Genomic DNA, 18,654 nt, shown 5'->3' on the forward strand with positions numbered 1-18,654 from the left:
AAAATAAAGTTTACGATATGCATCAATTATGAATTTTTTTACAAAAAACATAGCGTGATTCAACATTCTTAAGCCCTTCAGAATAATCACCAATACATCAACAATCCCTGCAATACTCGAAAAAATAGTTGAGGCATTTGTAGAGTGCTATGATGTCTATTTTTTAAAGCATCTTAACTGATGCGATTAGTTACTTTTTAGACTTGATATTGTATGTGTTGCAGTCTACGTTCCATTGTAACTTTAACTTGTACTGGAACCTTTATTTCTTTCACTAAATACAGTGTCAGCCGCCACGAACAAAGGGTGGTGGGGCGGGTGGAGGGAGCACGCGAGGGTGAGCGTGGGGGAAGGAAGTGCACGGGGGAGTTGTTAGTAATCATATATATTTAAAAAACAGAACTTGCCTGAAGCAGCTGGCCGCCTCCCGCATCATGTCGCGCCTCTTGTCCTCTTCCCGGTCCCAGCAGCCCCTGGGACAGACTTCTATCCAATCCCCATGCTGCTCTCATTGGCCTGACTCAGGTCAGAGAGTCTGTGGGGTTTCTCCCGCCCGGCTGTTCATTGCATAGCTGGAGAAAGCTAAGTGCGCATGTGCGTTTGGCTGGCCTGAGATAGCAGGCCAAACACATATGCGCACTTAGGGAGTTTACATAGCACTCCTCCCTCCTCCCATGCTTCACCCCTCCCTGCACAAGCTGACTCAGAGCCGGCAAAAGAAAAATAAATTGATGCTAGAACATCATTTTATTTGTCATTTTCTGGCTCTGAGCCAGTGGGGCAACGCTCCTCCGCCATTGCGGAGGAGCCACCACTGATTTAAACACATACCTACAAACTAGTGTTTTGTGTAGGACTCGATATAACACATTTTGTCATTTTGTAGCAATATAAATCGTCATAGGTCATAGCCAGTGTATTACATTTTACCAATTTCAGAAGAATGAAATGCTGAGAAGCTCACGCATATGTTCAAAATAATGTCCTGCTGGTTCCATGCGACTCCTGCAGGAGTTTCAAAATTGGCACACTCATCGAAATAATGTGCACATCACATGAATTAACTGGAATGATCAATCAATATTCTTTAATTAACTGCCCAGAGGCAAAAAAAGGTGTAGTGCTGCATGTTAGTCTCTGCTGTAGGAAGAAAATAGAACAAAAAAAACACTAATATATGTATCCTACACTTGGACATATATATCTTCCACTTTTCTTGAAAAGGCAACATTGTTTTCAGTTTGTCATTTCGCTGAGTGACTCTTAATTATCGTATGAGGGGAGCTTGCATGGTCTGCATTTAATTGCACTGGCGTTGTCATATATATCTCTGCTGTCCTTTTGTGTATGGGACCCGCCATCAGCATCCTTCCCTACCGACTTACACACCTGTACGTGCAGAAATGTTTAGGAGCCTAAATCATTATCATGCAAGTGAGGAGATTTAGCAGAGTTTAAGTGCACACATACCCACCGGAAACATTAACAAGACACAAACAAATGGACACTCTTCTTCTTGAGACTGGACCATGGGGGAGCTGGAAATGGGGGCTTCCTTGGGAGGGTCTGGTCTTCTCACCTCCCCCTTCTCCCATCTAGAACCGGACCTGATGAAATATAGTGTGTATCAAATGGCAAACGATACTTTTGGGGAATGTTGACAGCGCGGTGAGTGATAAAGACGGTCTCAGCTGGCCACGTCCACCGGTTTCCCACAGTGTGATATCTGCTCACCCTCCCACCAGCCTGCGTCACCTGCGAATTTTTAAACGGTCCCATCTATCATGGTTTCTCTGCAGAGATCCTGTAGGGTGTTCTACTTTATATTCTGTGCCCTTGGAAGCGATTCCTATAGCGCCCCCACACAGTGTCCTCTTTTGGAATGAGTGGGTCCAGGGCTTAAGTGGGCCGGGTCTCACCGGATCTGAGCACCGGCAGTTTTTTTTTAAGGGGGCCTCGAAACGGGTCTCTATCGAGCTATGTTTTGTGCTCTGGCACAGGCGGTCCGTTTTCTTTTCCGGACTACAGTGACAACAGGCACATCGATGTGCGCGTGGTGAGCGTTGGAGAGGAAGGGAAATCCTTTGAAGAGAGTCATTTTCTCTCTGGATTTCCCTTCTCTTTTTGAAACTCAGGAGCAGCAACATTGTCGCGGTGTCACCAGGGCTTTAAGTGGAAGTTTTTTCAATATTATATACAAGCCATAGTTGCTGCTTGTTTATCTTATGCAACTAGCAACCATTGACAAAGCCAATAGTCCTGACTTGTAGGTATGGTGTAAATTGTTGTATCATATATCTGGACGCAATGACAGGAACAGTAAAATAAAAGTCGGGCGGCACACTGTGCTAAACACAGATTTTTAGCTTACGTGTTTTTAAGTCACGCCCTTAATTACATTGACTGCTCCCCTCTGAGAGACCCCCCAGTTTTTTCATCCCACTTAAAGCCCTGAGTAGGTCACAGCTGTTATCTGCAGTGATTCCTGAAGGACACTGGCAGTAGGTTATCTGTGGGGAATCACCTTTTGTTTTCTGCACATTTTCTTGCAGGACCCACAGTCCCTCCACCCTGTGCCCTTGCAGTGGTTCTTGAAGGCAGAACCGGGCTAATGCTTATGGATGACATGCTTTTTGCAGAGATTTTAATTGTGTTTACTTTCTAGCAAGAACACTCCTGCCCCATTGCTTGAACCGCAATTCCGACGAGAGCTCGGCTTCTCCTGTTCCCCACATGGTCCATGCAGCACCTGGTCACACCATGGCATCTGAAGTGATTTCTCTAAGGCTCGTCGCCTTTTCCTTCTCTCCGTCTCGTATCTCCCACGGTGCTACTTGCACCAGCACCACTTATGTTTGCCACTTTCAGCACCGTTCATAGCGGTCCTTAATAACCGCACCCCTGCCACGCCCCGTGTGCCCTCTGCAGTGGTTGCTGTAAGGCCCTGTCGTCCCCTTCTCTCGTGCGCTGCAGTGGTTCCTCCCCTCTCCCTGATTCCGCGCACACCAGTGCCCGAGGCCACGCCCCTTTGGCGCAGTCAGGAGCGAGAGTGACTCAGCGGAAGCTGGAGCTACAGTCAGCAAGTGCCGCAGGTGCCGTGCCGCCTCCCCCCTCCCGCCCGGCTCGGCTCAGCATCCCTTGGGTCAGAATTCTAATCAGCCCGTCACATGAGCACTGCAGAGCTATTACACAGATCGGAATCTTTACAATGTACTCAGTTACAGCAGCTTACTGCGTTCAAGGGCATCGATTTAGAAAGGGTCGTGGTTTTCCTCTTTTTGTTCATTGGGTGGCCTTTCACCTGTTACCTCCATCCATCATCGCCTTTTCATGCTGTGTTTGTCTGTCACTGTTCACCGTAACTCTGGATTGGGCGTGCCTCGGTCGCTTAAAGGCATGGTCGAAAAACTAAAGTACTGTTTGTTTTTTCATTCTGTACTTATTTTCTTTACTTTCTATCCTTTCTTGGCAGCGTTTTTCTTTTCTTCAGAACGATTCAGAGTGAAATAGTCCAGGACTCATCCCCTTTTTGCATTTCCAGACACTTATCAATTCTACCATTGGGTGAATATTTTTTTCCGTTCTCACGTTGTTTCTCTCTCTGGCCTATTTACGCTCCAATCTCTCTGTCTATAGACTAGTCTCCTTTTTCAACAACTAATCCTGTTTATCTAATTTATTCAATTCACCCCTTTTTTTACTCCATTGTTATTTGCCTCTGTTTTTTTCTTTCCCCGTCCTGCATCCGTCTTGTTCTTTACTTTTAGACTTCGTTCTCCGACCGCCGCCTGTCCCCAATTCTTAACCTTCCTTACCCTCCTACCTGTCTCGGATTGGCCCCTTCACATCTTCTCCTTCTTTCACTCGTTCTTTTACAACATTTAATATAGTTTGGTCATTTATTCTTTAGCATTTTTTTCTCATTTTCCACATTCTTTACAACCTTCACTCTCACATTATTAATCTCTGCTCATTGTATCGCCGCTCGTAATATTTCCCATTTATTAAGCCTGCCTTCTTTCCTTTGTGCCCGCTCATCACCCCTTTTCACTCAAACCTTACCTCATCTTCTCTACTCATGCCCCAGATTATTTCCTTTTTATTCGCCACACTATTCCTTGTTTTCGTCTTGCTTTCCTATTTATTTCCCATTCTATTCCTTCTTTTCGCCTTTTCACGTCCTTCATTTTTATCCCCATACTATTCCTTATTAACGTCTCCCATTCCTTCTTTTTATCCCATTGGAATATTCCTATTTTTGTCATTAATTCCTTCCTTGTTATTCTCTGCACTAATCCTTCATTTCACCTTTCGTTCAGTTGTTTATGTTTTCATTCATTCATTTCGCCCTATTTTCCACAGTTCTTTCTTTCTCCCTCCGTTTCACGCTGTGTATTTTTTATTGTCTTGTTTCTCTTCGCCGCTCCATATTTACTTCTACTCACCTTGCTTACTTTGTTTCTCCATTTATCTTTTGCCTTTTATTCCTTCGTTTGTCTTCTTTTTCTACCCTTTATTCACCCTGTTCTCTTGTCCTCTTCGGTCTGTATCCATTTCCGTCACTCTGTCTTGCCTTCTTTTCCTCTGCTTCCCCTTCCCCACCCCTCAAACAAATTCCCTTTCTCTGTCGGCCGACCGTCACATTTTCCCCCATGTTTACCTCCTCTCTCTTATCCGCCCATCCTCCGATCTTTCTCTCTCTCCCTCCATGAGGAGGGCATCTTTTCTGTTCTCCCACCTGGCTCCGCGCGCAGATGGAATCGATTCCCATCATGCTCTCGGAGGGACGAGAGCCGCTCTTTAATTCAGAGTACACCTCCCGCTCAGGCGCTCTGGCATGCGGCTGCTCCCGTCCTCCCGTTCCTTTGCAGCGTCGAGATGGAAAACCCATTACGGAGAGCAGACTCCATACTCAATTTCTTCTGAACGCTTCCAGGCTCTATGCCAGCGCGTATTCATTTTACTTCGAACTGCTAGAAAATAACACAGTACTTATAGATATTTTTACCAGGATAAAACATCTCTTTATTACAGCCATTATGCTCTGTTTTAACAAGCCACAGGGTTTGGTTAGCAGCGCCTGCTACTTCTGTCTTCAGTCAAGAAAGTTTCTTTGCTCTCCGTGCCCCAACTCTCGAGGATGTGGTCCGTCGGCTAGACTGCCGACTTTGAGGCTGGAAACCAGGGTTCGAGCCTCGGGGTCGCGTCCACATCCTGTGATTCTGGGCAAATCGCTTAATCTCCCCGTGCCTAAATATGTAATGTTAATACGGTGCTCATGTACAGCGCTCTAATACCTTCGGGTCGAGTTCGCGCTATATAAAAGATGCAAAAAACCTAAAAAATTAAAAACCTCATACCTAATAAAAACCTCATACTTCTCGGTTCTGAGCGGAATCCCCTGGGAACAGCAGTGCTGCCTGGTGCTCAGGACCAGAGTCGGCCTTTGCTAAAATAGCGCCCTGGGCGTGGGCGGAGAGAAATTTGGCGCTTGCTGTTGGTAGTGAATTCAATGAGGCCGCAGGGGGTTTCTTTTGTGTTCACTGGTCAGTACCTGGATGAGCAGGGATCCGCGCCTGAACACAAACATCCCCAAACCTCCTCCGCTCACGGAATAGCTTAGCTGCCCCGAACAGATGATGGTGTTGTGCATGTGTGCCAGCAGGTGTCAGAGGGTGAAGGGAGAGCAAGCAAGGTGGCTAAAGGTGTGTTAAAAACATTGTCCGACCTAATATAATGACGGTCTTAAAACACTTTAAACTGGAAAATCAGACAGAAAAAGGCAGGGACAAGGCTGGAGCAAGATGAGAAGGGCGCTGCTGTTGGCACACAAATCCATGCACTCCTCAGAAAATTGACGCCCTGGGCCTAGGCTCAGCTCGCCCATGCTAAAGGTCAGCCCTGCTCATGGCAGAGCACTGCCTATTTCTTTGCCAAAGTCAATCAGCTTCTTGGTTTCTGTTCAAACACCCTCTATTTTGTCCTCGATCCTATTTGGTTTTTTTAATCATTGCACTTCGCAATTAACGCTATGCATATTTCTAGATCCCATAGTCAGACCTTATTCAGTTGTCTCTGAGTCACACAAAACATAGTCAGATGTCTGTGATTCATTCTCAAAAGATACTGATATAAAAGATAGTCTGGCGAGGGATACAGAGGCTTTCAAGGTTTCACGCAAAGACCCAGGGAGTGGGGTTAGTCCCTCAAACCCAGCATATAGAACATACACAAAGTGGACTGGGTTTTGAAGTGTGGTAAATAAGTCAATGGGTCCCATCAGGATTCTTTGTTTGGAACAAGACATTTATTGTTCTTAATCCAGAACGCAAAACTGGCCAAAATGTGTTTCGCAAAATAATTCACTACCTCATGGGTAATAACAGCAGGGCCTGGCTGGGAACCCTAAGCAGCCCTGGCAAATTATGTCAGACTAGCCCCTGTACGGTGCATAGCAAATGCAGCAAACGAGCCTCATCGCTACAAAGAGGTTTTTTTTTGGGAGAGGGAGTTCTCCCCCCAAGAAAATATGGGGAAAATGGAGCAATCTACAACACATTTGTCATTATATATTTAGTTGTATTAGCTACCCAAACAAACTTTTTTTTTTTATCAACATCAGGCTAATGAAAGACTGGGGAAAAAACATAACTTTCTAACCCAGTGCTTAATTTGTAAAAATATAAATCCCAGTGCCCTTGCCAGGAGGCCACTGCAATTTACACCACCCATTGCCTCCCGACAAGCTAGACAGGTTTTCATTTTTCACGGAGAAAATTCCAGTGCAAGGTTTGCAGAGTAAATATTTTTATTTATTAAGTGTTTGTGACTCGTTTTCAAGGATCAGAGTCAGTTTGTAAGAAAGGAGTGACAGCCAACACGTGTTTCGGAGAGGTCTATACATGGGCGGACATATATGCACGACGTAGGCAACAACGATCAAACACAGGAAGATCTTCGGAGGAAACTTCCTCTTCTGACGAAGCTCAACACAGAAAGCAGCCTCCACCTATGAACACTCAGAGACCAGACAGATCATCTGCCCCTGTAACCCAGGATCAGGAGCCTTCCACAAGCAGAGACTCTTCTGTTTTTAGAACGGGGCACCGCCCCACAAGAAGAACCCGGAGGAGCAAGTCTAAAAAGAAAACTCATGACGGACACAATAGCCAAGAATACAAGGAGTCAGAAACCCTAGTAATGAACATCTCAAAACAATCAATTTCGTGCCTCCAACTGCAGACATTACAGAAAGGAACTTCGTACGTACCAACTTATCACTCCAATCTACTAGAGACACAAGTCTGTGTATACAAATTCTTACGCACACTAAGGCTAAGACACTTCTTTTCAAATGTGCTAGAACCCTCAGCAGATCAACCACAGAACAAACTATTAGGCCTAAGGAATCCCAGTAAATACATTCCACCTACGAGTCACAAGGTTCTCGATGTTTTTGAAAAAATTGTTTTAAAGGAAGTACAAGACACATTCAAACAACCTCGTTCCAAAAATTCCAACCTGAAACAAAGAGAAAGACAAACTTTGGAACAATTGTCCAAAAACAAAGAGATAACCATTCGACAAGCCGACAAGGGCGGCGCCCTTGTGATCATGGATACCGATTTCTATAACTTCCACTTTCTTAATCTCTTGGAAACTAACAGACAATCATTTACCGCAGACATGATCATGTGTACCATCGACGTATAATCTTTGTACACGTCCATACCCCATGATTTGGGCTTACAAGCGGTAGAATACTACCTGACCACAAGTGACCATGAGGAAATGTTCAAAGTATTCCTTATGGAACTATTACACTTCACGCTATACCACAGTTATTTCAAATGGGAAGATCAATACTTCATTCAATCATCAGGAACATCTATGGGAAACTGTGCCGCACCGGCATACGCTAATCTTTTCATGTACAAATTCGAACAAGAGCACATTTTATCCAATCCAAATTGGCACAGACATATCATCATGTATGGAAGGTACATTGACAAAATTTTTGTACTGTGGAACGGCACAGAAACCCTTCTGTTAACAGCCATTGAAGAATTGAATCAGGTTGACGACAGAATTGGCTTTACACATCATATCAATAAAAGGGAAATACCATTCTTAGATGTCTTAGTCATTAACGATGAAGGTAACCTTGAAACTAAAGTATTTACCAAACCGACTGACAAAAACAACTTTTTACATTTCTCAAGTTTTCATCAGCCTTCACTTAAACAACATCTACCATTTTCACAACTTCTACGCCTCAAAAGAATTTCTTCCAATTCAGATTATTACAATCAATCCAAAAACTTTACCATCCAGAAATTCAGACAAAGAGGATATCCCAAAACCATCTTAAATCAAGCACAGGAAAGAGTCCGGAAACTTGAACGCAAACAGTTACTGACAACTCAACCCAAAAATGAATCACAAAGATCAGTATTCGTCTCCAAATTCTCTACCAGAAGTTTCAGTATCAAGAAAATCATTTTGAAACACTGGCCACTACTTACGCAAGAGGAAGATTTCAGAGGAATATTCAACAACACTCCTAGATTTGCGTATAAACGCACTCGTAATCTCAAAGAATTGCTCAGACCCAAAGAGGAAGTTACCACAGTTAAGCATCGAGGAACTATTCCGTGCTACAATTGTAGTAATTGTAACGCCATAATTCAGGGCAGTGAAATATTGCATCCCTCACAAGGAACAAAAATCAAACTACGAGTATCAGGCACATGCGACAGCAGCAACGTGATATACTTACTGAAATGCCCATGTGGTCTACCTTATGTGGGGAAAACGCAAAGAAAACTAAAAACCAGGATCATTGAACACAAAAGCAACATAAGACTCAAGAACACCAAATCCACAGTCGCCTTACATTTCACTGAGCATCCTCATAATCCCAGTCAATTACGATTTTGTATACTAGAACAGGTACCTATCCTCCCTGGAAGAGACAATTCCCAACACCTTTTGAGAAGAGAAATATTTTGGATGACACATCTGAACACGCTCCAACCGAAAGGTTTAAATGAACGGTTCGAATTACACTGTTTTTTGTAAGGAGACTATGATTTCATGTATACCATTATGCAAATTGAATACATTCATCACTGCTACTGGTCATATTGATACAAATGTTACAAGTTTTAAAACACATGTATTTTTCTCACTCATTGTTATCTTCTCACGTTTTATCGATCATGCTTTGACCACATTATATTAGCGTCGTTTTGACACTACGAAATTTGACTACAGTACACAGATTACACCTTCAATGTATCTACCGTTAACGTTTTCTTTATTTTATTTATTGGATACGGGACGTCTTCATCGTTCCGTAGCACCTTCATAGACCTTTATATACCTATTATACTGATCCTGGGGTTGTGGATGTTAACACATCCACACACAGGAGATACATTTTCTTATTACTTTTTTTTCATTATTCAAAACTTTATTGACATATTGGCATCTTTATTCTTTGAGCACAATTTTAGAAAGATATTACTTATATATCTTAAAGTCATGTAATAGGTCAACATGACGACCTTTACATTTCCATTTAACATATTGTTTTCGCTAAATCACACCATTGTCCAGACAGATATTATCACATTTACGACGGCACAGTCTTTTTTCACTTTTTACAATCACGTGACGAGTGACTCACGATACCGCGAATATACAAGGAAGTAAACACTTCCGAACTTTTAACGCTCGATTCCACCATGCCACTCGACTGACATCCGATTGCGGTAAGACCTTTAACAACCGTAGTCACGGTTTGTACAGCTTCGCAAGATTGTTGTTATACCCTGTTCACTAATTAGCATCGTTCCCCTTTTTTCTAGACAAACTCTTATGGTTTGCCACGACAGACTGATAGAAATTGAAGCTTATCTCTTGACAGGTCAGTTTGATCCCCCGTTTTTATGTTATGGTACCATTTTCAACAAGCGAGCCCTTGTAGTTCGCATTAATCACGTTTAAACAGGAGTTTCGTTTCACCTTTGAAATTCAAGTCGTTTCAGTCACAATTCACGTTTCTTTTCACTGACAGTGTTCCCACACAAATTCACATGTCCGCCAACACCACATTGCATGAATTTCACGAGCACCAGAAATCACTGGCTTAAATTAAGCACTGTTCTAACATGTATCATGCAGCTTGCATGTAGCTCTTTGATGGCAGGTCATAGCTCACTATGCTAGAATACGATTGTAACTTATGAACGGCACAGTAACAAAGGGATCTCTGTGGCAAAAGCAATAACCCACTAAGGTATGCACATACATACTGTTCTGTGATCTGCATGGTACACATCCTTTGCAGCAGGCATATTAACCCTCAACTCTACCTTAGATCAGTCAAAACTTCCACTAGACAAACTGATCTCTTTCAAGCAGGTGCATTAATCACCAGAGTTATCTTGACACTTTTATTAATGCCTGAAAACTACTGAACATACAAGGAACTCTGCAACAGGTGCTTTCAAAACTGCAGCACTGATACAAAAACATCCCCCATTAACTGCTTGCATGCTTATGACAAGCCCAGCTCGTCATGAGGCACAGTAGAGCCGGTCCGTCCTAATAACAGTACTGTCTCTGTACAAATACACATAATATACACATAAATGTGATGACACAAGTAAACAGTAAACATCAACTATGTAAGAGAAAATCAAGAAAAAAAAAAAAATAGACCAATTGTTAGCAATTGCTATCAAAACTGACAATAATGTTCCTAACACACTCTACAAAATTCATGAATGATTTTTTACAAAAAGGAGAAAGAGTAAAAAGAGTAAAAGAATAAAGGGCAATGTCCATGTCAGTCAATCTGTCCATTTATTGCATCCTGTATTTCTCAATGGGAAACAACACTATTATCCACTTACTGCACTCGGTTCTCTGTTCTTTTTTTATTTATTTTCTCTTTATATATTTCATACTTTGGTAATATTTTCCTTTTGTTTTAGGCACTTTTATGGACTTCTTTTAATCTAATCACCACTTTCCGTTCATCAAAACGTTCCATACAGATTGGTGAAAATAAAGGGATGGATTCACTGGCATGGACATAGTCCTTTATTTTTTTATTTTTTATTCTTTTACCCTTTTTCGTTTTTCTCCTTTTTAAAAAAATCATTTGTGAATTTCGTAGAGTGTGTGATATCAGTGGCTAACAACTGTTCTATTTTTTTTCTGTTTTCTTGATTTCTTCTTTCATAGCTGGTGTTGGAGGGAAAAATCTATGTAAGAATAACAAAGGAGCAGGTTGACAATACAATATAGTTTAATGCATTAATCAGCTGGGCAGATCAGCCAGGCTCAGCCGAGACTGGAATCTGATGTCCAACGAACAGCTCAAAAGCAGTGGCTTATATACTCTAAAACCACAATTAGGATTTACGTCACAAATAAGTAGATTGAAATCATCAGATACAACAATTTCCTGGAAACAAAGCACATATAGATATGGGCCACATGGCCATCGCATCTCATATTGGCGCAAAACCTCCTCGGTGGTTTTTCTATTTCAGACTTTAACCATTATTAACAACATTTTACATACATCTGTTTCCCTGTGAAGCGAGTGATTATATTTTTGCTTAATGCTTATTGGCTACGCTTATCTGACCTCTGGCCTGTGGTTTCATCCATCATGCCTAGCATCGTGTAAGTGTGACATGTGGTTTTCAACTGAAGCGACTTGTGAGGGATGTATGACGTTACAACGCATACTTTTACAACGCATGCACTTACAACGCAATTTTTACAACGCAACATCCACTACAACGCATTCCATTACATCGCATGACACTACAACGCATTTTTAAAAACTACCTTTACAACGCATTCCATTACATCGCATACTACCTTTACAACGCATACCATTACAACGCATAATATTACATTGCATTTAAGGTAAGTGTTGGATAGTATAGGGGTAAAAATTACTATTCTCACTCCAGGGGGTGCAACAGTAGGGTAAGTGTTGGATAGTATAGGGGTAAAAATTACTATTCTAACTCCAGGGGGTGCAACAGTAGGGTAAGTGTTGGATAGTATAGGGGTAAAAATTAGTATTCTAACTCCAGGGGGTGCAACAGTAGGGTAAGTGTTGGATAGTGTAGGGGTAAAAATTACTATTCTAACTCCAGGGGGTGCAACAGTAGGGTAAGTGTTGGATAGTGTAGGGGTAAAAATTACTATTCTAACTCCAGGGGGTGCAACAGTAGGGTAAGTGTTGGATAGTATAGGGGTAAAAATTACTATTCTAACTCCAGGGGGTGCAACAGTAGGGTAAGTGTTGGATAGTGTAGGGGTAAAAATTACTATTCTAACTCCAGGGGGTGCAACAGTAGGGTAAGTGTTGGATAGTATAGGGGTAAAAATTACTATTCTAACTCCAGGGGGTGCAACAGTAGGGTAAGTGTTGGATAGTGTAGGGGTAAAAATTACTATTCTAACTCCAGGGGGTGCAACAGTAGGGTAAGTGTTAGATAGTGTAGGGGTTTTACCCCTATACTATCCAATACTTACCTTAAATGCAATGTAATATTATGCGTTGTAATGGTATGCGTTGTAAAGGTAGTATGCGATGTAATGGAATGCGTTGTAAAGGTAGTTTTTAAAAATGCGTTGTAGTGTCATGCGATGTAATGGAATGCGTTGTAGTGGATGTTGCGTTGTAAAAATTGCGTTGTAAGTGTAGTGCGTTGTAAAAGTTGCGTTGTAAAGGTTGTTCCCCACTTGTGAGCAGTGGCAAGGCTTGCACCTGGGCCAGTCCATCCAGTGTGCGTGCTTAATCTATGTGTGCATGCATTAGTAACATGATTACAAAAGACATGATTGACACCTTTCAGCTCGTCTCTCTAGCAGATGGACTTGTGGTTTGTGGTTTTTGTAGTTCCAACGTTTAAAACACTACTGGTTTCCCGAGTCTGGAAGAAGATATGATCTACGCTTCATGCAGTAGCTTATCTTTCTGACCGCAGGCCATTTCCTGACCTTTCAACAAATTGTGTGACCTGATAAGTTCAGCTAAACTCATTCAGGTACATGCACGAGCGCAAATTGTGCGATTCGCAAAAATCGGCCATTTGCGCCCGCAAAAAGGACTTCTGCGATGCATCAACTTGTCAGCCTCTCGCAACTTAAGAAATCACAAATTATTGAGATTTCTTAAATTGCAATTGCATTTCAGGAATTGCAAATTGCGAATCTTTAAATGCAGTGCATGATGGAATAGCAAATTGCGATTTTGCTAATAGGGGGCGCAAATTACCATCAATTTGTACTTGATGGTAATTTGCAAAAATTTTGAAAAATGCACTAAAGTAAATTTTTCAAAGTTGTAGGTTACACACACATGCCCTTGGGGCATGTTTCTGTGCAACATGTGTGCACAGATCAATTTCAGGGGTTCAACAAGGTGTCCTTTTGACACCCTTGAATTGCATGCGCAATTTCCCATTCATTCCTACGGGCATGTGGGCCCTTAGGAATGAATGGGAAGCCATTCCTTAATTGCGAGTCGCAATTTGCGAGTCGCAATTAAGGAATATTTAGTAATCGCTATTTTAATAGCGGTTCCTGCATGCATATGCTTTTGAGAGTCCTTAATTGCGATTCCTTAATAATCGCAATTAAGGACTCGCAAAAGCTTTTCTTGATGCATGTGCCTGATTGTCCTTTGTACCATGCTATTTTCTGACCTATTCCTTGTGCAGAGGCCTGGGTCTGTATTTCTACTGAGGCCTAAAGCTGCTTTTAACTTGAAACCTCTGCATAGAAGTTGCAGGCCCTAACTATGTTTGTTTTGTACAAAATGTATCCTATTTTTCCCTATATCATTCCCCCCCTCTAGTTGATTCTTCAACTTCTTCTTTTCCTAATCTCCCATCCTCAAAGGGAATCTCCTTATATATAACACTCTGTTCTAAGACATCTGTGGTGCTTTTCCTCACCAAAAATGCTCCTCCCAGGCTAGCTGTCATGTTTTTACAACAGGCTAGTATCACCTGAAATACAAGGCACATCACAAGCAACACAACAATTAGAGGCAACAAGGCCTTGAACAACCCCGACATCCAGGATGACACCCAATCAAACCAGCCCTTGAACCACTCATCTGGAGCACCCGCATCTTTGACTATCTTCTTGTAGAGATCATGCAATGTTCGGAGGGCCCGGTCAGTGTCCCATTGTCTGCATCATTGGCTGGCACATACGTGCAGCAGGCGGATCCAATCTTCTTGCACACACCCCCTCCATGGCCGTCATTAAATCTAGACTGTATCTATGCTGCATTACCATTAATCTAAGGACACATAGTTCTTCCTTTATGGCATTGAAGCCATCTTCTGTGGCATTTTTGGCCTACATTAGCTCCCATCTTATGATCTGGATCCAGCGGGCGGTTGCTTTCGCCTGAATTAATTGTATGATACTGCCAAAGAATAGCTGGGCATCATTAGAAAGTCTGTATTCTTGCAGAACATTTCCCCAGGTTGTGGTGCCAAAGTATTCAGCAGATCGTTTCTTCATGTGGTGATGCAGCAGTGTCGTTGGATGGCTCATGGGATGGTCATGCAATATCTTAATATCCACTCCTGGTATCACCAGGGAGGGGGTGCGCAGTGAGACCCGGGCGCAGAGACCACTCCAGTTCGGGGGTAGCTGTAGGTGGAGCTGGGCCCCACACTGCCAAAAGTGGTCCATCAGGCTGGCTGTGCCCCCCTGCATGTCGGTGTTGTCCACGGTGGTATTGCAGTTGAGGTTCCTTCCCACCTTTACTGTCCCATTTCCTCTAAAACAGAGAAAACAGTGTTAATTTTATTGCTACTCTAGGGTGTGTATTAATTCCTGTCCAATTATATTTCTGTATGTTTGCATCCCAAATTTGCTGACATTGTCCTACTACCTTATCAAATTTTAGAGGGCTATTTGTTTTTATGCAATTCCACAAGGATATAGCACTACATATGAATGTGGCACCAGTGTGCCATTTATTATTGGCAAATACTGATCCTGTAACATTGAGCACTGGCCTAGTTGCGCAGTCAGGGGGCAGAGGTTTGGCTGAATGGTTACTACATTCCGAAGATGGGTTAGACTTTCCGAAAAAGTCCGCTGTAATATCCTCTTTTCCCAAACTGCATAGTTTCTTTTCTGCCCTGCTTCCTTCATTCTTGATACTTCCTTCACTATATCTTCATTTTCTGTTTGAATTTGTAGGACTCCAGGGGTGGTGTCAAATAAGGTTGTATTGACTCGAGACGTTGCCGGACTAACATGCATTGGTTGTAGCTGTGCTTTTATTCTACATAAAAAGAGGTGCAAAAGACAGTGCGTAAAATTCAGGGGTACCTTCTTGGGGTGATGCAATCTATCTACTGCAGTTGCATGGGGAATAAGGGAGCATACATAACAACTAGTAATAGTTGTAGATTGGCCTATACTATGCATGTGCTGGTACCAACTATTTTCAAGCTGAGCATTGTGGAGAGGGTGATGATCAGTATAATTTTCAACACTTCTACGAATGCGCATGATATCTAATGTAGAAAAAAATCGAAATAGACTAGGGCTATCATCATCAATATTAACACACAGAGGAGGAAAAAGAAAAGTACATATCTTAAAATAAGTGTCTGTTGAAGCGTTGGAGGGAGGCTTTACTCTGGTTGCTTGTCCTGTTCTGCCCCCTCTTTTTCCTGCTTGGTGCCCAAAAAAATAGATGGCTAGGTTGGCGCCAGGTGAATGTCTCTCAGATGGTACCATGGCTTATGTCCTTGAACTTTCACCGTATTAGCTGTGCTGGGAGTTACTGGGAAGGGTCAGTTGAATTTCCTGTCTTTCCAGGTGCGGGTAAAGTGCTCTGTGTACACTAGAGTTCCAACTGGCAAAGGTGGCCTTTGGTCATGTGCTGGAAGTGCACTGGCGCGCTTATCTGCTGCCTGGCTTACCTGTTTAGAGAAGAACTTTGCGGCTTTTGTTAGCTGTGCATTATAGTGAGACGTTTCAGTTTGAACAACTTCAGGTGCACTTTCAGTTTGCATCTTGCGTCTAGTTGGGGGCACAAATGTACTCATCAGTCTCCCAGTCACTATTTGGTGTGGGGTCAAGTGGTGATCTGACCCTGGGGTATTTCTGAGGGCAAATAATGCTAATGGGAGACAGTACAACCAGTTCTTTTTCAAGGTGACACACAGTTTACTCAATTTGTTCGTGAGGAGGCCTTTGAGGCGCTCCACAATACCATTACTTTAAGGGTGATAAGCTGATGAGAGCCTGTGTGTTATTCTTAGCAAGGTAGTAAGATGGGAAAAGATGTTATTCACAAAGTGAGTGCCATTGTCGGATCTCATCCCTTTTGGAATTCCCCATCTCGGAATAACCTCATGGATCAGAAAAGTGGCAGCAGACTTGGCATCACAGAGCACACAAGGGCCTGCTTCGATCCACCTTGAAAATGGACAGACTACAACTATGAGATAACGGTAACAGTTGCATCTGTCAATCATATCAACATAATCAATGTGCAACTTCGTGAAGGGTCCTTGTGGTCGGGGTATTGTAGAAGCTATTACCTTGAAGATAGGATTTGAGGACTACTGCTGATACATGGTGCATGTGTATAGGTACCATTGTGATCATCTCATGTAAGTTGGGAACAAACCAATCCTGGCGTATCTGGAGGACATGTTGTCTCTGGCAGTGTGTGATGGAAAATGTAACTGGTTCAAGGCTATAAGTCGTAGTACTTGGGGCATGGCAGGCTTTCGTGTGGATATCTGCCTGTATATTAAATCTGTACCTGTCTGTGTGCATCCCCTAGATTCCCACAACTGCTTTTCATTGTCTGGAGAATTTTCCTGTATCTCTCTTAGATATAGGTGAGCTGTTTCTATATATTGCCTAGAAGGGTCCAGGGGATCATAAGGTGCATCTGTGTTGCTAGCTACTGTGTCAGTCATCAATAGAATTGTGTCAGGTACATTGTTTAGAGGAAGTTTGGCTGCTTCCTTGGCTGCCCAATCAGCCAAGGTATTTCCATGGAACACAAAGTCTTGAGAATTTGTGTGAGCTGCGCATTTTACTTCAGCGACTGCATGTGGTAGAGCTAGAGCTACAATCAGGTCTTTTAAAAGAGGGCGATGCATGACAGGGATTCCATTTGGATTTTAGGAATCCCCGTTTGCTCCACCGCATAATGCTGGAATGCACTGTAGTGACATAGGCGGAATCAGAATGCACTGTAATTGTTTCGCCTTCACCCTGTTTAAGGGCTGCCACCAGTGCTACTAGCTCAGCAGCTTGAGCAGAATAATGGGATGGCAAAGTTATCTGTTCTGTTATCTGCAAAGTATCTGAAGAATCATGCTGCTTGGCTCTGACCACTGCTGCCCCTGTATGTTGTATTTCTGTGTCCTGATCTATTGTGGAAGATTGATTTACAAAATATACAATGCTACCTGGAATGGGGTCGTACCTTGAAGATAGCTATTTAGGTCCTCATCTATACTGTTTGATAGTTCTTCTAGGCTCCAATCTGGAGGCTCTATGGTTTGACTATAGGGATACTAATTGATAGCATCAATATTTGTTGTGGGGTTCATGAGGTTACTGTACACTGCTCTTAATCACTGTAATGTGGAGGACAATGTCTTTGTGTTTACTTCTTTGGGACTAATCTTTTTAGTTATCTGACAGGAGTTTTAATGTCACATCAATGTATGTTGTCAGGAGACCCAGCGGTGATGTATAGTCAATACCTAGGCGCTTACAAACCTCTGCCATTAAAGGGTTATCAGATGGTATTGGGATTGCTGGCCAACCAGTGTCAGTACCGTTAGAAAGGGCCACAGGGAGACCGTTATAAAAATGGATGATTAATTCGGGAATCAGTTGTGGTTGGGTACCGGTGCACCCTTGAGACATTTGTCTAAATAAAAATAAAAAATCCTTTTCCTAAAACTCTACAGTATTTCACACAATTCAGAAATCCTAAGTATAAACAGCACAAAACTACAAAATGACATTAATGTGTGTCCTTATTTCTATTCACATCTGCATAGGCGTATTAATGTGCTCTAAAACTTCATATTAGGGCAGAAAACTACTACTGCTGCTGCTGCAGCTGGTCGCTTCTCCCAAACTCACAAGGAGGATATCCTTCACTGCCTGTAACTACAAACTGTGACTTTCAGACTTAAAGTCTGAGATGATTTGATTTGTTCTGCTCTTACTCAGAATAAAGTTCCAATGAACACCAGTTTTTCACCTGTTTCTTTGCCACAACGTCAGAACGTACGCTGGCTGTCCAGCTTCAAGTCCAACTCTTTCCTGACCACTTCTGTCTCTTTTAGGCAGGTCCCCTAGTACCTTCCGTACTTACCACCGGAGCTCTTGTCCTTGTTATTGTGCCAGTGCACAATCATGCATGAATTTCCCCACATATGAACATTAATAAAAATAATACTATAGGACACATTATACTGTCAACATGCTACCTGTAAGGTATAAGGGACGACATTCGCACTGTTCTCACCTTTGAAGAATGCCAACTTCCAAGCCCCACCAAAATGTGGAGACTTTCTAACCGGCGTCTTCTTACCTTCT

General features: G+C 42.5%; 1 protein-coding gene and 1 pseudogene across 1 annotated transcript in view; one reads left to right on the top strand and one right to left on the bottom strand.

Annotated features, from left to right (window-relative positions):
* Positions 1 to 18,654, top strand: part of MAP1A (microtubule associated protein 1A) — a 754,346-nt gene that overhangs the window by 91,651 nt on the left and 644,041 nt on the right. The window lies entirely within an intron of this gene.
* Positions 13,881 to 15,813, bottom strand: LOC146860449 (uncharacterized; annotated as a pseudogene).

Source organism: Triturus cristatus, chromosome 3_1 (assembly GCF_964204655.1).
Source record: "Triturus cristatus chromosome 3_1, aTriCri1.1, whole genome shotgun sequence".
NCBI classification, from domain to species: Eukaryota; Metazoa; Chordata; class Amphibia; order Caudata; family Salamandridae; genus Triturus; species Triturus cristatus.